This window comes from Atractosteus spatula (genome assembly GCF_055471065.1).
Source record: "Atractosteus spatula isolate fAtrSpa1 chromosome 10 unlocalized genomic scaffold, fAtrSpa1.hap1 SUPER_10_unloc_7, whole genome shotgun sequence".
Taxonomy (NCBI): Eukaryota; Metazoa; Chordata; class Actinopteri; order Semionotiformes; family Lepisosteidae; genus Atractosteus; species Atractosteus spatula.
In genome coordinates, this window is record NW_028296627.1 from 968,452 (window position 1) to 990,246 (window position 21,795).

At 48.2% G+C, this 21,795-nt stretch overlaps 7 non-coding genes across 7 annotated transcripts; 3 read left to right on the forward strand and 4 right to left on the reverse strand.

Annotated features, from left to right (window-relative positions):
• Positions 1-459: 459 nt before the first annotated feature.
• trnad-guc (transfer RNA aspartic acid (anticodon GUC)) lies at positions 460-531 on the forward strand. Its single transcript has one exon. It is a non-coding gene; the product is annotated as a tRNA-Asp (tRNA).
• Positions 532-2,582: 2,051 nt separating this feature from the next.
• Positions 2,583-2,655, reverse strand: trnav-aac (transfer RNA valine (anticodon AAC)). The gene has a single exon. It is a non-coding gene; the product is annotated as a tRNA-Val (tRNA).
• A 109-nt stretch (positions 2,656-2,764) lies between these two features.
• Positions 2,765-2,837, reverse strand: trnaf-gaa (transfer RNA phenylalanine (anticodon GAA)). The gene has a single exon. It is a non-coding gene; the product is annotated as a tRNA-Phe (tRNA).
• A 1,013-nt stretch (positions 2,838-3,850) lies between these two features.
• On the forward strand, positions 3,851-3,922 carry trnad-guc (transfer RNA aspartic acid (anticodon GUC)). Its single transcript has one exon. It is a non-coding gene; the product is annotated as a tRNA-Asp (tRNA).
• A 2,539-nt stretch (positions 3,923-6,461) lies between these two features.
• trnav-aac (transfer RNA valine (anticodon AAC)) lies at positions 6,462-6,534 on the reverse strand. The gene has a single exon. It is a non-coding gene; the product is annotated as a tRNA-Val (tRNA).
• Positions 6,535-6,643: 109 nt separating this feature from the next.
• On the reverse strand, positions 6,644-6,716 carry trnaf-gaa (transfer RNA phenylalanine (anticodon GAA)). The gene has a single exon. It is a non-coding gene; the product is annotated as a tRNA-Phe (tRNA).
• Positions 6,717-7,729: 1,013 nt separating this feature from the next.
• trnad-guc (transfer RNA aspartic acid (anticodon GUC)) lies at positions 7,730-7,801 on the forward strand. Its single transcript has one exon. It is a non-coding gene; the product is annotated as a tRNA-Asp (tRNA).
• The last annotated feature ends 13,994 nt before the right edge of the window (positions 7,802-21,795 follow it).

A 21,795-nucleotide genomic window follows, 5' to 3' on the forward strand; every position in this document is an offset into this window, starting at 1 on the left:
TTAGTTCCTGTGCAGAGACCTGAGCTGTTGTTGCTGCGGACGCTGTCTTTTCTGTTCTCGGGGTAGGAGTGAATGTTGAGTTGCCCTTAGAAATGAAGCAGAGCACTTCAACGGCACGGGTGTGTGTGTGTGCGTGCGCCCTGGTGATTCTGGGAGACAGATCGAACCTGGGCTAAAAGAGAGGGGGCTTAGCCCACTTCCATTTGCTAGTTCAGAGTTGTACAACCCATTTGTATCTGCTAGGCGGCGCAGTCGTCGTGCACAAAGAACGCTTTGAAAAGCGTCAAAAGCAAGTCATTCCGAGTTGGTCGTTTGTGTTTTCCGTTCAGACGCGAAATGCTGAAATGATCTCTCGGCTCCTCGGTTGTCATTTCTGCTCCGTAAAGGAATCACAGCACGCGTCGGCTTCCAGCACGCTGGGTCGGGACACGATGCCGGGGATCGAAGGGTGTGATGTCTTCCTCGTTAGTATAGTGGCAAGTATCCCCGCCTGTCACGCGGGAGACCGGGGTTCGATTCCCCGACGGGGAGTAGAAAGCTTTTCTTTTACCTCCTTAGAGAAAGGACTGCCTTTCACTTCTCTGTTTTCTTTCACAGCGTCGTGCACCTTTTCATTGCTCTCGCTTTCAGAGCCTCCGCACGGCACACGACTCGACATCAGAAAGCACATTGAAGTGAAAGCAGGAAGCGCTGCGACATGCAGTGTGCAGATCCTGCCACACTAAGAGGTGAGTGGGTCTGTTCGATGCACAAAGAACGCTTTGATAAGCGTCAAAGGCAAGTCATTCCGAGTTGGTCGTTTGTGTTTTCTGTTCAGACGCGAAATGCTGAAATGATCTCTCGGCTCCTCGGTTGTCATTTCTGCTCCGTAAAGAAATCACAGCACGCGTCGGCTTCCAGCACGGTGGATCGGGACACGATGCCGGGGGTCGGAGAGAGCGATGTCTTCCTCGTTAGTATAGTGGTGATTATCCCCACCTGTCACGCGGGAGACTGGGGTACATCAGGACGCGCATTGGAGTGAAAGCAGGATGCGCTGCGACATGCACTGTGCAGATCCCGCCACACTAAGAGGTGAGTGGGTCTGTGCGATCACAGCGCTAGGCGAATCCCCAATCCCCTTTTGTGCGTGGCGACAAAAGAAGCCGGTCTATTTCCGCCCAGTTTCGAACCAGGGACTTTTCGCGTGGGAGGCAAACGTGATAACCACTACACTACGGAAACGGTAGCAAACCCTTCCCAGCGGCCCAGTGCTGAGCTTAGTCAATGCGATTCAGCTGCTTCCAGTGCCTTTATTGGAGTGCGCTGATGGACCGTGCTCTCTCTCCAGAGACCAGCACGCCTGTCATGGACGGAGCAGGAAAAGCGGCGCCACATTCTACAGCCCTCTCCACGCAATCGACGAAATCGGGCTACTGAAGTGGAGAAAATCGCCTCTCCAGAAAGTGCAAATATCATCTTGGAGAGTATAAATCCTATTGCCGAAGGTCAGCCCTGTCTACCAGAGTAACCCTCCCACCTCCTGCAGCGATGATCAGCTCGTCTCACACGCGAGAAGTCTTCGGTTGGAAACAAGCGCCCCCTCTTCTCGCGCGTTTTGCACGTTCGAGTGGTTTTAATGCGGCTCCTTCGTACACGGTGCTGATCTTTTGGAAAGCAGGAGGCAAAACTGACACGTTCCCATACCGGGAGTCAAACCCGGGCCGCCTGGGTGAAAACCAGGAATCCTAACCGCTAGACCATATGGGAGCACACAACCCCGCTGTTCCGGGCATCATGCAAGCAAACTACATAAATATGAGAAAACACGCAAGAGAGTTGTCACTCAGAGTGTCGAAGGGTCGATGTATACTGGGGCTCAGTTGAAATGCAACGTCAGGACTTTTCCGAATTAGGTCACACGAAGAGAGCACAGCCTTTTCCGCCCTACCATGTGTGTATCGGTAACTCGCCGTGATCGTATAGTGGTCAGTACTTTGCGTTGTGGCCGCAACAACCCCGGTTCGAATCCGGGTCACGGCAGAATAGGGGCGTCTGCTTTTACTACTTGCGCGAATGAAGGCAAAAAAAAGCCAATCGATGTGAACGAACGGCGCTTTACAGAGGAGTACTGCCTGACTGGATCGTTGATGAACGACAGAGGCCACTCCGACCTCTTCTCGGTTTTCTTCAACGACTTACTAAGGATCTTCTTCACATTCGCCCATGCAGGGGAAGCCAGTTACACCAAAGCAAACGCAGGAAAGTGCATTTCAAGCAGAGACCAGGAGGGACTTGTTTACACCGAGAGTGGTCGGAGAATGGAACAATGCGCCCAGCCCTGTTGCTGGAGCCGATTCTTGATGAGATCTTGGGCTCACTGGATGCTAATCTTTCTGTTGTTCTTGCAGGTCCTGCGCTGCTTTTGAGCCGACAGAGCTCGTCCTGGTCTGTCGGCACAGCCCAATTGCAAATGATCGGCTCCGCGTACAGAAGGAACGTGCGTTTGGTACAAGAGTGCATGAAGGCACCGGAAATACATTGGGAACAAATGACCGGTCGCTCAAGACCTCTGTGAAGTACAGGAGCGTGCAACAAGAGGCTGTTTCCGCCCGGTCTCGAACCGGGGACCTTTCGCGTGTTAGGCGAACGTGATAGCCGCTACACTACGGAAACCTGCAGGGACCGCTGCTGGTGTCTCGCTTGCGTTTCGGGCTGAGAAAGGGAAGCGTCACTTTAGGCAGGGGGCGCTGGAGAGAGGAACAAAGGGCGCGATGAAACAAAATGCCGAAACCCGGGATCGAACCAGGGACCTTTAGATCTTCAGTCTAACGCTCTCCCAACTGAGCTATTTCGGCAGTGCACAGAGCCCACAGCCACCTGCTCCAGCGGCATGAGCGCACCAAGAGGAGCGGGAGAGTGTTGCAGGAACGTCACTCAGAAGGAAAGCCACCCAGCTGCGCCCTCTGAGCTCTGTCCAGCGCATCTTCCTCGCATGGACTCCTGCCTGCGACGGGCAGGAAACAATTAGCAAGAACAGAACAGCACCCCATGGGTGTCTCATGACCACACCTTAGGTTGTGACACGTGCAGGTGTGAGGGGTTGCCGGGCTACTCTGGAGCAGAGCTTGGGCGGAGGGGGGGCGGGAAAGCAGACAAAGAGGTGACACCTCAAGGTCTGCACGATCACAGCTCTCCGCCGCCCCAGGCTTCCGCTCGATAAGCTACTGGACACACCCGCCCCTCCTCACACAGACCGTGGAAAAGCCCCCGAGTGGGAGGGCTCTCTCTTCCTCCCAGGAGCTCTTGGACACGACGCACAGACAGAGCGCGGGGAGCCGCCGCCTGCAAACACGGCTCCAGACAGGACTCCACTCCGCAGGAGCCGCAGAGCAGAGGAGATGGGGGCAGCTTAGTTCCTGTGCAGAGACCTGAGCTGTTGTTGCTGCGGACGCTGTCTTTTCTGTTCTCGGGGTAGGAGTGAATGTTGAGTTGCCCTTAGAAATGAAGCAGAGCACTTCAACGGCACGGGTGTGTGTGTGTGCGTGCGCCCTGGTGATTCTGGGAGAGAGATCGAACCTGGGCTAAAAGAGAGGGGGCTTAGCCCACTTCCATTTGCTAGTTCAGAGTTGTACAACCCATTTGTATCTGCTAGGCGGCGCAGTCGTCGTGCACAAAGAACGCTTTGAAAAGCGTCAAAAGCAAGTCATTCCGAGTTGGTCGTTTGTGTTTTCCGTTCAGACGCGAAATGCTGAAATGATCTCTCGGCTCCTCGGTTGTCATTTCTGCTCCGTAAAGGAATCACAGCACGCGTCGGCTTCCAGCACGCTGGGTCGGGACACGATGCCGGGGATCGAAGGGTGTGATGTCTTCCTCGTTAGTATAGTGGCAAGTATCCCCGCCTGTCACGCGGGAGACCGGGGTTCGATTCCCCGACGGGGAGTAGAAAGCTTTTCTTTTACCTCCTTAGAGAAAGGACTGCCTTTCACTTCTCTGTTTTCTTTCACAGCGTCGTGCACCTTTTCATTGCTCTCGCTTTCAGAGCCTCCGCACGGCACACGACTCGACATCAGAAAGCACATTGAAGTGAAAGCAGGAAGCGCTGCGACATGCACTGTGCAGATCCCGCCACACTAAGAGGTGAGTGGGTCTGTTCGATGCACAAAGAACGCTTTGATAAGCGTCAAAGGCAAGTCATTCCGAGTTGGTCGTTTGTGTTTTCTGTTCAGACTCGAAATGCTGAAATGATCTCTCGGCTCCTCGGTTGTCATTTCTGCTCCGTAAAGAAATCACAGCACGCGTCGGCTTCCAGCACGGTGGGTCGGGACACGATGCCGGGGGTCGAAGGGTGTGATGTCTTCCTCGTTAGTGTAGTGGCAAGTGTCCCCGCCTGTCACGCGGGAGACCGGGGTTCGATTCCCCAACGGGGAGTAGAAAGCTTTTCTTTTACCTCCTTAGAGAAAGGACTGCCTTTCACTTCTCTGTTTTCTTTCACAGCGTCGTGCACCTTTTCATTGCTCTCGCTTTCAGAGCCTCCGCACGGCACACGACTCGACATCAGAAAGCACATTGAAGTGAAAGCAGGAAGCGCTGCGACATGCACTGTGCAGATCCCGCCACACTAAGAGGTGAGTGGGTCTGTTCGATGCACAAAGAACGCTTTGATAAGCGTCAAAGGCAAGTCATTCCGAGTTGGTCGTTTGTGTTTTCTGTTCAGACGCGAAATGCTGAAATGATCTCTCGGCTCCTCGGTTGTCATTTCTGCTCCGTAAAGAAATCACAGCACGCGTCGGCTTCCAGCACGGTGGGTCGGGACACGATGCCGGGGGTCGGAGAGAGCGATGTCTTCCTCGTTAGTATAGTGGTGATTATCCCCACCTGTCACGCGGGAGACTGGGGTACATCAGGACGCGCATTGGAGTGAAAGCAGGATGCGCTGCGACATGCACTGTGCAGATCCCGCCACACTAAGAGGTGAGTGGGTCTGTGCGATCACAGCGCTAGGCGAATCCCCAATCCCCTTTTGTGCGTGGCGACAAAAGAAGCCGGTCTGTTTCCGCCCAGTTTCGAACCAGGGACTCTTCGCGTGTGAGGCAAACGTGATAACCACTACACTACGGAAACGGTAGCAAACCCTTCCCAGCGGCCCAGTGCTGAGCTTCGCCAATGCGATTCAGCTGCTTCCAGTGCCTTTATTGGAGTGCGCTGATGGACCGTGCTCTCTCTCCAGAGACCAGCACGCCTGTCATGGACGGAGCAGGAAAAGCGGCGCCACATTCTACAGCCCTCTCCACGCAATCGACGAAATCGGGCTACTGAAGTGGAGAAAATCGCCTCTCCAGAAAGTGCAAATATCATCTTGGAGAGTATAAATCCTATTGCCGAAGGTCAGCCCTGTCTACCAGAGTAACCCTCCCACCTCCTGCAGCGATGATCAGCTCGTCTCACACGCGAGAAGTCTTCGGTTGGAAACAAGCGCCCCCTCTTCTCGCGCGTTTTGCACGTTCGAGTGGTTTTAATGCGGCTCCTTCGTACACGGTGCTGATCTTTTGGAAAGCAGGAGGCAAAACTGACACGTTCCCATACCGGGAGTCAAACCCGGGCCGCCTGGGTGAAAACCAGGAATCCTAACCGCTAGACCATATGGGAGCACACAACCCCGCTGTTCCGGGCATCATGCAAGCAAACTACATAAATATGAGAAAACACGCAAGAGAGTTGTCACTCAGAGTGTCGAAGGGTCGATGTATACTGGGGCTCAGTTGAAATGCAACGTCAGGACTTTTCCGAATTAGGTCACACGAAGAGAGCACAGCCTTTTCCGCCCTACCATGTGTGTATCGGTAACTCGCCGTGATCGTATAGTGGTCAGTACTTTGCGTTGTGGCCGCAACAACCCCGGTTCGAATCCGGGTCACGGCAGAATAGGGGCGTCTGCTTTTACTACTTGCGCGAATGAAGGCAAAAAAAAGCCAATCGATGTGAACGAACGGCGCTTTACAGAGGAGTACTGCCTGACTGGATCGTTGATGAACGACAGAGGCCACTCCGACCTCTTCTCGGTTTTCTTCAACGACTTACTCAGGATCTTCTTCACATTCGCTCATGCAGGGGAAGCCAGTTACACCAAAGCAAACGCAGGAAAGTGCATTTCAAGCAGAGACCAGGAGGGACTTGTTTACACCGAGAGTGGTCGGAGAATGGAACAATGCGCCCAGCCCTGTTGCTGGAGCCGATTCTTGATGAGATCTTGGGCTCACTGGATGCTAATCTTTCTGTTGTTCTTGCAGGTCCTGCGCTGCTTTTGAGCCGACAGAGCTCGTCCTGGTCTGTCGGCACAGCCCAATTGCAAATGATCGGCTCCGCGTACAGAAGGAACGTGCGTTTGGTACAAGAGTGCATGAAGGCACCGGAAATACATTGGGAACAAATGACCGGTCGCTCAAGACCTCTGTGAAGTACAGGAGCGTGCAACAAGAGGCTGTTTCCGCCCGGTCTCGAACCGGGGACCTTTCGCGTGTTAGGCGAACGTGATAGCCGCTACACTACGGAAACCTGCAGGGACCGCTGCTGGTGTCTCGCTTGCGTTTCGGGCTGAGAAAGGGAAGCGTCACTTTAGGCAGGGGGCGCTGGAGAGAGGAACAAAGGGCGCGATGAAACAAAATGCCGAAACCCGGGATCGAACCAGGGACCTTTAGATCTTCAGTCTAACGCTCTCCCAACTGAGCTATTTCGGCAGTGCACAGAGCCCACAGCCACCTGCTCCAGCGGCATGAGCGCACCAAGAGGAGCGGGAGAGTGTTGCAGGAACGTCACTCAGAAGGAAAGCCACCCAGCTGCGCCCTCTGAGCTCTGTCCAGCGCATCTTCCTCGCATGGACTCCTGCCTGCGACGGGCAGGAAACAATTAGCAAGAACAGAACAGCACCCCATGGGTTTCTCATGACCACACCTTAGGTTGTGACACGTGCAGGTGTGAGGGGTTGCCGGGCTACTCTGGAGCAGAACTTGGGCGGAGGGGGGGCGGGAAAGCAGACAAAGAGGTGACACCTCAAGGTCTGCACGATCACAGCTCTCCGCCGCCCCAGGCTTCCGCTCGATAAGCTACTGGACACACCCGCCCCTCCTCACACAGACCGTGGAAAAGCCCCCGAGTGGGAGGGCTCTCTCTTCCTCCCAGGAGCTCTTGGACACGACGCACAGACAGAGCGCGGGGAGCCGCCGCCTGCAAACACGGCTCCAGGCAGGACTCCACTCCACAGGAGCCGCAGAGCAGAGGAGATGGGGGCAGCTTAGTTCCTGTGCAGAGACCTGAGCTGTTGTTGCTGCGGACGCTGTCTTTTCTGTTCTCGGGGTAGGAGTGAATGTTGAGTTGCCCTTAGAAATGAAGCAGAGCACTTCAACGGCACGGGTGTGTGTGTGTGCGTGCGCCCTGGTGATTCTGGGAGACAGATCGAACCTGGGCTAAAAGAGAGGGGGCTTAGCCCTCTTCCATTTGCTAGTTCAGAGTTGTACAACCCATTTGTATCTGCTAGGCGGCGCAGTCGTCGTGCACAAAGAACGCTTTGAAAAGCGTCAAAAGCAAGTCATTCCGAGTTGGTCGTTTGTGTTTTCCGTTCAGACGCGAAATGCTGAAATGATCTCTCGGCTCCTCGGTTGTCATTTCTGCTCCGTAAAGGAATCACAGCACGCGTCGCCTTCCAGCACGCTGGGTCGGGACACGATGCCGGGGATCGAAGGGTGTGATGTCTTCCTCGTTAGTATAGTGGCAAGTATCCCCGCCTGTCACGCGGGAGACCGGGGTTCGATTCCCCGACGGGGAGTCGAAAGCTTTTCTTTTACCTCCTTAGAGAAAGGACTGCCTTTCACTTCTCTGTTTTCTTTCACAGCGTCGTGCACCTTTTCATTGCTCTCGCTTTCAGAGCCTCCGCACGGCACACGACTCGACATCAGAAAGCACATTGAAGTGAAAGCAGGAAGCGCTGCGACATGCACTGTGCAGATCCCGCCACACTAAGAGGTGAGTGGGTCTGTTCGATGCACAAAGAACGCTTTGATAAGCGTCAAAGGCAAGTCATTCCGAGTTGGTCGTTTGTGTTTTCTGTTCAGACGCGAAATGCTGAAATGATCTCTCGGCTCCTCGGTTGTCATTTCTGCTCCGTAAAGAAATCACAGCACGCGTCGGCTTCCAGCACGGTGGATCGGGACACGATGCCGGGGGTCGGAGAGAGCGATGTCTTCCTCGTTAGTATAGTGGTGATTATCCCCACCTGTCACGCGGGAGACTGGGGTACATCAGGACGCGCATTGGAGTGAAAGCAGGATGCGCTGCGACATGCACTGTGCAGATCCCGCCACACTAAGAGGTGAGTGGGTCTGTGCGATCACAGCGCTAGGCGAATCCCCAATCCCCTTTTGTGCGTGGCGACAAAAGAAGCCGGTCTATTTCCGCCCAGTTTCGAACCAGGGACTTTTCGCGTGGGAGGCAAACGTGATAACCACTACACTACGGAAACGGTAGCAAACCCTTCCCAGCGGCCCAGTGCTGAGCTTAGTCAATGCGATTCAGCTGCTTCCAGTGCCTTTATTGGAGTGCGCTGATGGACCGTGCTCTCTCTCCAGAGACCAGCACGCCTGTCATGGACGGAGCAGGAAAAGCGGCGCCACATTCTACAGCCCTCTCCACGCAATCGACGAAATCGGGCTACTGAAGTGGAGAAAATCGCCTCTCCAGAAAGTGCAAATATCATCTTGGAGAGTATAAATCCTATTGCCGAAGGTCAGCCCTGTCTACCAGAGTAACCCTCCCACCTCCTGCAGCGATGATCAGCTCGTCTCACACGCGAGAAGTCTTCGGTTGGAAACAAGCGCCCCCTCTTCTCGCGCGTTTTGCACGTTCGAGTGGTTTTAATGCGGCTCCTTCGTACACGGTGCTGATCTTTTGGAAAGCAGGAGGCAAAACTGACACGTTCCCATACCGGGAGTCAAACCCGGGCCGCCTGGGTGAAAAACAGGAATCCTAACCGCTAGACCATATGGGAGCACACAACCCCGCTGTTCCGGGCATCATGCAAGCAAACTACATAAATATGAGAAAACACGCAAGAGAGTTGTCACTCAGAGTGTCGAAGGGTCGATGTATACTGGGGCTCAGTTGAAATGCAACGTCAGGACTTTTCCGAATTAGGTCACACGAAGAGAGCACAGCCTTTTCCGCCCTACCATGTGTGTATCGGTAACTCGCCGTGATCGTATAGTGGTCAGTACTTTGCGTTGTGGCCGCAACAACCCCGGTTCGAATCCGGGTCACGGCAGAATAGGGGCGTCTGCTTTTACTACTTGCGCGAATGAAGGCAAAAAAAAGCCAATCGATGTGAACGAACGGCGCTTTACAGAGGAGTACTGCCTGACTGGATCGTTGATGAACGACAGAGGCCACTCCGACCTCTTCTCGGTTTTCTTCAACGACTTACTAAGGATCTTCTTCACATTCGCCCATGCAGGGGAAGCCAGTTACACCAAAGCAAACGCAGGAAAGTGCATTTCAAGCAGAGACCAGGAGAGACTTGTTTACACCGAGAGTGGTCGGAGAATGGAACAATGCGCCCAGCCCTGTTGCTGGAGCCGATTCTTGATGAGATCTTGGGCTCACTGGATGCTAATCTTTCTGTTGTTCTTGCAGGTCCTGCGCTGCTTTTGAGCCGACAGAGCTCGTCCTGGTCTGTCGGCACAGCCCAATTGCAAATGATCGGCTCCGCGTACAGAAGGAACGTGCGTTTGGTACAAGAGTGCATGAAGGCACCGGAAATACATTGGGAACAAATGACCGGTCGCTCAAGACCTCTGTGAAGTACAGGAGCGTGCAACAAGAGGCTGTTTCCGCCCGGTCTCGAACCGGGGACTTTTCGCGTATTAGGCGAACGTGATAGCTGCTACACTACGGAAACAGTGGAAAATGGGGTCCCCCGGCAGTTAGTATTCAACTTCACAGCATTAGTGCTCGAGAATTCAATTGTTATCCCAACCAGTTGATATCAATTTAATTCCAAAGGTTATGTACTTGTTTTGAGTATCTAATGTAGAAGTTGTAAACAAGTTCAATTACGATACGGTCTAAATGAATGATATACCGAACTTATGTCCTCTTGATATGTGTAACTTTTTGTAACTGAATGAATTTATATCTTTTGTATTCTGATAACCCTTACGATAAGATCTGTTAGGTTTACATGCATATTCTATATAATAATAAATGCAGCCTCGTATATTAGTACCTGTGTGTGCGTTGTTTGAGTTATATCGCATGGTTAGATTCTAAGACCATTAAAATAATCAATTTTGTGATTTACTGCCACAATTAATAATTGTCCCAGTAAATGCCCAAACCCCTACAGAACTGGTGCTTTGTGAGAGCACACTACAACAGTGTGTGATCTCCTGTCCCAGCCTGAGGAGCAGACAGCAAGCCTGTCTCTCAATAATACTAATAATACAGTGTGTGATCTCCTATCCCAGCCTGGGAAACTGTGAGTCAGCCACTCAATAATTATAATACAGTGTGATCTACTGTCCCAGCTTGAGGAACACACAGTGAGCCTGTTTCTCAATAATAATAATACAGTGTGCGACCTCCTGTCCCAGCTTAGGGAACAGTGAACTAGACTCTCAATAATAATAATACAGTGTGATCTACTGTCACAGCCTGAGGAACAGTGAGCTTGTCTCTCAATAATAATAATACATTGTGATCTCCTGTCCCAGCCTGAGGAACAGTGAGCCTGTCTCTCAATAATAATAATACAGTGTGTGACCTCCTGTCCCAGTTTGGGGAACAGAGAACTAGACTCTCAATGATAATAATACAATGTGATCTACTGTCCCAGCCTGAGGAACAGTGAGTTTATCTGTCAATAATAATAATACAGTGTGATCTCCTGTCCCAGCCTGAGGAACAGTGAGCTAGTCTCTCAATAATAATAATAATACAGTGTGATCTCCTGTCCCAGCCTGAGGAACAGTGAGCCTGTCTCTCAATAATAATAATACAGTGTGTGATCTCCTGTCCCAGCCTGAGGAACAGACAGTGAACCTGTCTCTCAATAATGATAATACAGAACGTGATCTCCTGTCCCATCATAAGGAACAGACAGTGAACCTGTCTCTCAGTAATAATACAGTGTGTGATCTTCTGTCCCAGTCTAGGGAATTGAAAGTGAGCCTGTCTCTCAGTAATAATAATATAGTGTGTGATCCACTGTCCCAGCCTGAGGAACAGACAGTCAGCCCGTCTCTCAATAATAATAATACAGTGTGTGATCTCCTGTCCCAGCCTGAGAAACAGACAGGAGTGAGCCAGTCTCTGAGTAATAATAAAGCAGATTATGATCTGCTGTCCCAGCCTAAGGAACAATCAGGAAAGAGCAGGTCTCTCGATAATAATAATACAGTGTGTGATCTCCTGTCCCAGCCTGAGGAACAGACAGTGAGCCTGTCTGTCAATCATAATAATACAGTGTGTGACTTCCTGTCCCAGCCTGAGGAATAGACAGTGAGCCTGCCTCTCAATAATAATAATACAGTGTGTGACCTTCTGTCCCAGCCTGGGGAACAGTGAGCCAGACTCTCAATAATAATAATACAGTGTGATCTCCTCTCCCAGCCTGAGGAACAGACATTGACCCTGTCTCTCAATCATAATAATACAGTGTGAGACCTCCTGTCCCAGCCCAAAAGAAGAGACAGTGAGCCTATCTCTCAATAATAATAATACAGTGTGTGTCTCCTGTCCCAGCCTGAGGAACAGACAGTAAACCTGTCTCTCAATAATAATAATCCAGTGTGGGATGTCCTGTCCCATTCTGAAGAACAAACAGTGAGCATGATTCTCAATAATAAAATAACATTGTGTGATCTCCAGTCCCATCCAGACGAACAGACAGTGAACCTGTCTCTCAATAATAATAATACAGTGTGTGACTTCCTATCCCAGCCTGAGGAACAGACAGTGAGCCCGTCTCTCAGTAATAATAATGCAGTGTGTGATCTCCTGTCCCATCCTGAGGAATACACAGGAGTGAGCCAGTCTCTCAATAATAATAAAGCAGATTATGATCTGCTGTCCCAGCCTAAGGAATAATCAGGAAAGAGCAGGTCTCTCGATAATAATAATACAGTGTGTGATCTGTCCCAGCCTGAGGAACTGACAGTGAGGCTGTCTCTCAATAATAATAATACAGTGTGTGACCTCCTGTCCCAGCCTGGGGAACAGTGAGCCAGACTCTTAATAGTAATACTACAGTGTGATCTCCTGTCCCAGCCTGAGGAACAGTGAGCCTGTCTCTCAATAATAAAAATACAGTGTGTGATCTCCTGTCCCAGCCTGGGGAACAGACAGTAAACCTGTCTCTCAATAATAATAATCCAGTGTGTGATCTCCTGTCTTAGCCTGAGGAACAGAGAGTGATCCTGTGTCTCAATAATAATATTCCAGTGTGGGATGTCCTGTCCCAGTCTGAGGAACAAACAGTGAGCATGTCTCTCAATAATAAAAGAACAGTGTGTGATCTCCAGTCCCAGCCAGAGGAACAGTGAGCCTGTCTCTCAATACTAATAATACAGTGTGTGATATCCTGCCCCAGCCTGAGGAACAGACAGTGAGCCTGTCTCTAAATAATAATAATACAGTGTGTGATTTCCTGTCCCAGCCTGGGGAACAGTGAGCCAGACTCTCAATAATAATAATACAGTGTGTGATCTCCTGTATCAGCCTGGGAAACAGTGAGTCAGACTCTCAATAATTATAATACAGTGTGATCTACTGTCCCAGCCTGAGGAACAGACAGTGAGCCTGTATCTCAATAATAATAATACAGTGCGTGATCTCTTGTACTAGCCTGAGGAACAGACAGCGAGCCTGTCTCTCAATAATAATAATACAGTGTGTGATTTCCTGTCCCTGCCTGGGGAACAGTGAGCCAGACTCTCAATAATAATAATACAGTGTGTGACCTCCTGTCCCAGCTTGGGGAACAGTGAGCCAGACTCTCAATAATCATAATACAGTGTGATCTACTGTCCCAGCCTGACGAACAGTGAGTTTATCAGTCAATAATAATAATACAGTGTGATCTTCTGTACCAGTCTGAGGAACAGTGAGCTTGTCTTTCAATAATAATAATACAGTGTGTGACCTCCAGTCCCAGCCCAAAAGAAGAGACAGTGAGCCTATCTCTCAATAATAATAATACAGTGTGTGTCTCCTGTCCCAGCCTGAAGAACAGACAGTGAACCTGTCTCTCAATAATAATAATACAGTGTGTGACCTCCTGTCCCAGCCGGAGGAACAGACAGTGAGCCTGTCCCAGTCTGAGGAACCTGTCCCAGTCTGAGGAACAAACAATGAGCATGTCTATCAATAATAATAGAATAGTGTGAGATCTCCAGTCCCAGCCAGAGGAATAGACATTGAGCCTGTCTCTCAATAATAATAATACAGTGTGTGATCTGTCCCAGCCTGAGGAACTGACAGTGAGGCTGTCTCTCAATAATAATAATACAGTGTGTGACCTCCTGTCCCAGCCTGGGGAACAGTGAGCCAGACTCTTAATAGTAATACTACAGTGTGATCTCCTGTCCCAGCCTGAGGAACAGTGAGCCTGTCTCTCAATAATAAAAATACAGTGTGTGATCTCCTGTCCCAGCCTGGGGAACAGACAGTAAACCTGTCTCTCAATAATAATAATCCAGTGTGTGATCTCCTGTCTTAGCCTGAGGAACAGAGAGTGATCCTGTGTCTCAATAATAATATTCCAGTGTGGGATGTCCTGTCCCAGTCTGAGGAACAAACAGTGAGCATGTCTCTCAATAATAAAAGAACAGTGTGTGATCTCCAGTCCCAGCCAGAGGAACAGTGAGCCTGTCTCTCAATACTAATAATACAGTGTGTGATATCCTGCCCCAGCCTGAGGAACAGACAGTGAGCCTGTCTCTAAATAATAATAATACAGTGTGTGATTTCCTGTCCCAGCCTGGGGAACAGTGAGCCAGACTCTCAATAATAATAATACAGTGTGTGATCTCCTGTCCCAGCCTGGGAAACAGTGAGTCAGACTCTCAATAATTATAATACAGTGTGATCTACTGTCCCAGCCTGAGGAACAGACAGTGAGCCTGTATCTCAATAATAATAATACAGTGCGTGATCTCTTGTACTAGCCTGAGGAACAGACAGCGAGCCTGTCTCTCAATAATAATAATACAGTGTGTGATTTCCTGTCCCTGCCTGGGGAACAGTGAGCCAGACTCTCAATAATAATAATACAGTGTGTGACCTCCTGTCCCAGCTTGGGGAACAGTGAGCCAGACTCTCAATAATCATAATACAGTGTGATCTACTGTCCCAGCCTGACGAACAGTGAGTTTATCAGTCAATAATAATAATACAGTGTGATCTTCTGTACCAGTCTGAGGAACAGTGAGCTTGTCTTTCAATAATAATAATACAGTGTGTGACCTCCAGTCCCAGCCCAAAAGAAGAGACAGTGAGCCTATCTCTCAATAATAATAATACAGTGTGTGTCTCCTGTCCCAGCCTGAAGAACAGACAGTGAACCTGTCTCTCAATAATAATAATACAGTGTGTGACCTCCTGTCCCAGCCGGAGGAACAGACAGTGAGCCTGTCCCAGTCTGAGGAACCTGTCCCAGTCTGAGGAACAAACAATGAGCATGTCTATCAATAATAATAGAATAGTGTGAGATCTCCAGTCCCAGCCAGAGGAATAGACATTGAGCCTGTCTCTCAATAATAATAATACAGTGTGTGACTTCTTGTCCCAGCCTGAGGAACAGTGAGCCATACTCTCAATAATAATAATACAGTGTGATCTACTTTCCCAGCCTGAGGAACAAACAGTGAGCCTGTATCTCAATAATAATAATACAGTGCGTGATCTCTTGTACTAGCCTGAGGAACAGACAGCGAGCCTGTCTCTCAATAATAATAATACAGTGTGTGACCTCCTGTCCCAGCTTGGGGAACAGTAAGCCAGACTCTCAACAATAATAATACAGTGTGATCTACTGTCGCAGCTTGAGGAACAGTGAGTTTATCTGTCAAAAATAATAATATAGTGTGATCTCCTGTCCCAGCCTGAGGAACAGTGAGCCATACTCGCAATAATAATAATATAGTATGATCTCCTGTCCCAGCCTGAGGAACAGACAGTGAACCTGTCTCTCAATAATAATAATAATTCAGTGTGTGACTTCCTGTCCCAGCCTGAGTAACAGACAGTGAGCCTGTCTCTCAATCATAATAATAAAGTGTGTGACCTCCTGTCCCAGCCTGAGGAACAGCGAGCCTGTCTCTCAATAATAATAATACAGTATGTCATCTCCTGTCCCAGCCTGAGGAACAGCGAGCCTGTCTCTCAATAATAATAATACAGTCTGTGATCTCCTGTCTTAGCCTGAGGAAAAGACAGTGAACCTGTCTCTTAATAATAATAACCTTGTGTGGAATGTCCTGTCCCAGTCTGAGGAACAAACAGTGAGCATGTCTCTCAATAATAATACAGTGTGTTACCTCCTGTCTCTGCCTGACGAACAGTGAGCCTGTCTCTCAATAATAATAATACAGTGTGTGACCTCCTGTCCCAACCTGAGGAACACTGAGCCTGTCTCTCAATAATAATAATGCAGTGTGTCATCTCCTGTCCCAGCCTAAGGAACAGTAAGCTTGTCTCTCAATAATAATAATACAGTGTGATCTCCTGTCCCAGGCTGAGGAACAGTGAGCTTGTCTCTGAATAATAATAATACAGTATGGCCTCCTGTCCCAGCCTGAGGAAGAGACAGTGAACCTGTCTCTCAATAATAATAATAATAATACAGTGTGTGACTTCCTGTCCCAGCCTGAGAAACCGACAGTGAGCCTGTCTCTCAATAATAATAATAAAGTGTGTGACCTGCCTGTCCCAGCCTAGGGAACAGCGAGCCTGTCTCTCAATGCTAATAATACAGTGTGTCATCTCCTGTCCAAGCCTGAGGAACAGTGAGCTTGTCTCTTAATAATAATAATTCAGTGTGATCTACTGTCCCAGCCTGACGAACAGTGAGTTTATCTGTCAATAATAATAATACAGTGTGATCTTCTGTACCAGTCTGAGGAACAGTGAGCTTGTCTCTTAATAATAATAATACAGTGTGATCTCCTGTCCCAGCCTGAGGAACAGTGAGCCTGTCTCTCAATAATAATAATACATTGTGTGACTTCCTGTCCCAGCCTGAGGAACAGACAGTGAGCCTATCTCTCAATAATAATAATAAATTGTATGACCTCCTGTCCCAGCCTGGGGAACAGTGAGCCAGACTCTCAGTAATAATAATAAATTGTGATCTCCTGTACCAGCCTGAGGAACAGTGAGCCTGTCTCTCAATAATAATAATCCAGTGTGTGACTTCCTGTCCCTGCCTGAGGAACAGACAGTGAGCCTGTCTCTCAATAATAATAATACAGTATGATCTCCTGTCCCAGCATGGGGAACAGACAGTAAACCTATCTCTCAATAATAATAATCCAGTGTGTGATCTCCAGTCTTAGCCTGAGGAACAGACAGTGATCCTGTCTCTCAATGATAATAACCTAGTGTGGAATGTCCTGTCCCAGTCTGAGGAACAAACAACGAGCATGTCTCTCAATAATAATAGATTAGTGCGTGATCTCCAGTCCCAGCCGGAGGAACAGACAGTGAGCCCGTCTCTCAATAATAATAATGCAGTGTGTGACTTCCTGTCCCTGTCTGAGGAACAGAGAGTGAGCCTGTCTCTCAATAAAAATAATACAGTGTGTGACCTCCTGTCCCAGCCTGAGGAACAGTGAGCCAGACTCTCAATAATTATAATACAGTGTGGTCTACTGTCCCAGCATGAGGAACAGACAGTGAGCCTGTATCTCAATAATAATAATACAGTGCATGATCTCCTGTACTAGCCTGAGAAACAGACATCGAGCCTGTCTCTCAACAATAATAATACAGTGTGTGACCTCCTGTCCCAGCTTGGGGAACAGTGAGCCAGACTCTCAATAATCATAATACAGTGTGATCTACTGTCCCAGCCTGACGAACAGTGAGTTTATCTGTCAATAATAATAATACAGTGTGATCTTCTGTACCAGTCTGAGGAACAGTGAGCTTGTCTCTTAATAATAATAATACAGTGTGATCTCCTGTCCCAGCCTGAGGAACAGTGAGCCTGTCTCTCAATAATAATAATACATTGTGTGACTTCCTGTCCCAGCCTGAGGAACAGACAGTGAGCCTATCTCTCAATAATAATAATAAATTGTATGACCTCCTGTCCCAGCCTGGGGAACAGTGAGCCAGACTCTCAGTAATAATAATACATTGTGATCTCCTGTACCAGCCTGAGGAACAGTGAGCCTGTCTCTCAATAATAATAATCCAGTGTGTGACTTCCTGTCCCTGCCTGAGGAACAGACAGTGAGCCTGTCTCTCAATAATAATAATACAGTATGATCTCCTGTCCCAGCATGGGGAACAGACAGTAAACCTATCTCTCAATAATAATAATCCAGTGTGTGATCTCCAGTCTTAGCCTGAGGAACAGACAGTGATCCTGTCTCTCAATGATAATAACCTAGTGTGGAATGTCCTGTACCAGTCTGAGGAACAAACAACGAGCATGTCTCTCAATAATAATAGATTAGTGCGTGATCTCCAGTCCCAGCCGGAGGAACAGACAGTGAGCCCGTCTCTCAATAATAATAATGCAGTGTGTGACTTCCTGTCCCTGCCTGAGGAACAGAGAGTGAGCCTGTCTCTCAATAAAAATAATACAGTGTGTGACCTCCTGTCCCAGCCTGAGGAACAGTGAGCCAGACTCTCAATAATTATAATACAGTGTGGTCTACTGTCCCAGCATGAGGAACAGACAGTGAGCCTGTATCTCAATAATAATAATACAGTGCATGATCTCCTGTACTAGCCTGAGAAACAGACATCGAGCCTGTCTCTCAACAATAATAATACAGTGTGTGACCTCCTGTCCCAGCTTGGGGAACAGTGAGCCAGACTCTCAATAATCATAATACAGTGTGATCTACTGTCCCAGCCTGACGAACAGTGAGTTTATCTGTCAATAATAATAATACAGTGTGATCTTCTGTACCAGTCTGAGGAACAGTGAGCTTGTCTCTCAATAATAATAATACAGTCTGATATCCTGTCCCAGCCTGAGGAACAGACAGTGAACCTGTCTCTCTATAATAGTAATAAAGTGTGTGATCTCCTGTCCCAGCCCAAAAGAAGAGACAGTGAGCCTATCTCTCAATAATAATAATACAGTGTGTGTCTCCTGTCCCAGCCTGAGGAACAGACAGTGAGCCTATCTCTCAATAATAATAATACAGTGTGTGAACTCCTGTCCCAGCCTTGGGAACAGTGAGCCAGACTCTCAATATTAATAATACAGTGTGATCTCCTGTCCCAGCCTGAGGAACAGTGAGCCTGTCTCTCAATTATAATAATACAGTGTGTGACCTCCTGTCCCAGCTTGGGGAACAGTAAGCCAGACTCTCAACAATAATAATACAGTGTGATCTACTGTCGCAGCCTGAGGAACAGTGAGTTTATCTGTCAAAAATAATAATATAGTGTGATCTCCTGTCCTAGCATGAGGAACAGTGAGCTTATCTCTCAACAATAATAATATAGTATGATCTCCTGTCCCAGCCTGAAGAACAGACAGTGAGCCTGTCTCTCAATAATAATAATAATTCAGTGTGTGACTTCCTGTCCCAGCCTGAGGAACAGACAGTGAGCCTGTCTCTCAATCATAATAATAAAGTGTGTGACCTCCTGTCCCAGCCTGAGGAACAGCGAGCCTGTCTCTCAATAATAATAATACAGTGTGTCATTTTCTGTCCCAGCCTGAGGAACAGCAAGCCTGTCTCTCAATAATAATAATACAGTGTGTGATCTCCTGTCTTAGCCTGAGGAAAAGAGAGTGAACCTGTCTCTAAATAATAATAACCTGGTGTGGAATGTCCTGTCCCAGTCTGAGGAACAAACAGTGAGCATGTCTCTCAATAATAATACAGTGTGTGACCTCCTGTCCCAGCCTGAGGAACAGTGAGCCTGTCTCTCAATAATAATAATACAGTGTGTGACCTCCTGTCCCAACCTGAGGAACACTGAGCCTGTCTCTCAATAATAATAATACAGTGTCTCATCTCCTGTCCCAGCCTAAGGAACAGTAAGCTTGTCTCTCAATAATAATAATACAGTGTGATCTCCTGTCTCAGCCTGAGGAACAGTGAGCTTGTCTCTGAATAATAATAATACAGTATGGTCTCCTGTCCCAGCCTGAGGAAGAGACAGTGAACCTGTCTCTCAATAATAATAATAATAATACAGTGTGTGACTTCCTGTCCGAGCCTGAGAAACAGACAGTGAGCCTGTCTCTCAATAATAATAATACAGTGTGTGACCTGCCTGTCCCAGCCTAGGGAACAGCGAGCCTGTCTCTCAATGCTAATAATACAGTGTGTCATCTCCTGTCCCAGCCTGAGGAACAGTGAGCTTGTCTCTTAATAATAATAATACAGTGTGATCTCCTGTCCCAGCCTGAGGAACAGTGAGCCTGTCTCTCAATAATAATAATACATTGTGTGACTTCCTGTCCCAGCCTGAGGAACAGACAGTGAGCCTATCTCTCAATAATAATAATACATTGTATGACCTCCTGTCCCAGCCTGGGGAACAGTGAGCCAGACTCTCAATAATAATAGTACATTGTGATCTCCTGTACCAGCCTGAGGAACAGTGAGCCTGTCTCTCAATAATAATAATCCAGTGTGTGACTTCCTGTCCCAGCCTGAGGAACAGACAGTGAGCCTGTCTCCCAATAATAATAATACAGTATGTCATCTCCTGTCCCAGCTTGTTGAACAGTGAGCTTGTCTCTCAATAATAATAATACAGTGTGATCTCCTGTCCCAGCCTGGGGAACAAACAGTAAACCTGTCTCTCAATAATAATAATCCAGTGTGTGATCTCCAGTCTTAGCCTGAGGAACAGAAAGTGATCCTGTCTCTCAATAATAATAACCTAGTGTGGAATGTCCTGTCCCAGTCTGAGGAACAAACAATGAGCATGTCTCTCAATAATAATAGAATAGTGTGTGATCTCCAGTCCCAGCCAGAGGAACAGACATTGAGCCTGTCTCTCAATAATAATAATACAGTGTGTGACTTCTTGTCCCAGCCTGAGGAACAGTGAGCCATACTCTCAATAATAATAATACAGTGTGATCTCCTGTCCCAGCCTGAGGAACAGTAAACCTGTCTCTCAATAACAATTATCCAGTATGTGATCTCCAGTCAGAGCCTGAGGAACAGACAGTAATCCTGTACTCGATAATCATAACCTAGTGTGGAATGTCCTGTCCCAGTCTGAGGAACAAAAGATGAGCATGTCTCTCAATAATAATAGAATAGTGTGTGATCTCCAGTCCCAGCCAGAGGAACAGACAGTGAGCCTGTATCTCAATAATAATAATACAGTGTGTGACCTCCTGTCCCAGCCTGAGGAACAGTGAGCCTGTCTCTCAATAATAATAATACAGTTTGATCTCCTGTCCCTGCCTGAGGAACAGTGAGCCTGTCTCTCAATAATAATAATAATACAGTGTGTCATCTCCTGTCCCAGCCTGAGGAACAGTGAGCTTCTCTCTCTATAATAATAATACAGTGTGTGATCTCCTGTCCCAGCCTGAGGAACAGTGAGCCTGTCTCTCAATAATAATAATAATACAGTGTGTCATCTCTTGTCCCAGCCTGAGGAACAGTGAGCTTGTCTCTCAATAATAATAATACAGTGTGATCTCCTGTCCCAGCCTGAGGAACAGTGAGCCTGTCTCTCAATCATAATAATAGAGTGTGTGATCTCCTGTCTCAGCCTGGGGAACAGACAGTAAACCTGTCTCTCAATAATAATAATCCAGTGTGGAATGTCCTGTCCCAGTCTGAGGAACACACAATGAGCATGTCTCTCAATAATAATAGAATAGTGTGTTATCTCCAGTCCCAGCCAGAGGAACAGACAGTGAGCCTGTCTCTCAATAATAATAATTCAGTGTGTGACTTCCTGTCCCTGCCTGAGGAACAGACAGTGAGTCTGTCTCTCAATAATAATAATACAGTGTGTGACCTCCTGTCCCAGCCTGAGGAACAGTGAGCCAGACTCTCAATAATTATAATACAGTGTGATCTATCGTCCCAGCATGAGGAACAGACAGTGAGCCTGTATCTCAATAATAATAATACAGTGCATGATCTCCTGTACTAGCCTGAGAAACAGACAACGAGCCTGTCTCTCAACAATAATAATACAGTGTGTGACCTCCTGTCCCAGCTTGGGGAACAGTGAGCCAGACTCTCAATAATCATAATACAGTGTGATCTACTGTCCCAGCCTGACGAACAGTGAGTTTATCTGTCAATAATAATAATACAGTGTGATCTTCTGTACCAGTCTGAGGAACAGTGAGCTTGTCTCCCAATAATAATAATACAGTCTGATCTCCTGTCCCAGCCTGAGGAACAGACAGTGAACCTGTCTCTCTATAATAGTAATACAGTGTGTGACCTCCTGTCCCAGCCCAAAAGAAGAGACAGTGAGCCTATCTCTCAATAATAATAATACAGTGTGTGTCTCCTGTCCCAGTCTGAGGAACAGACAGTGAGCCTGTCTCTCAATAATAATAATCCAGTGTGATCTCCTGACCCAGCCTGA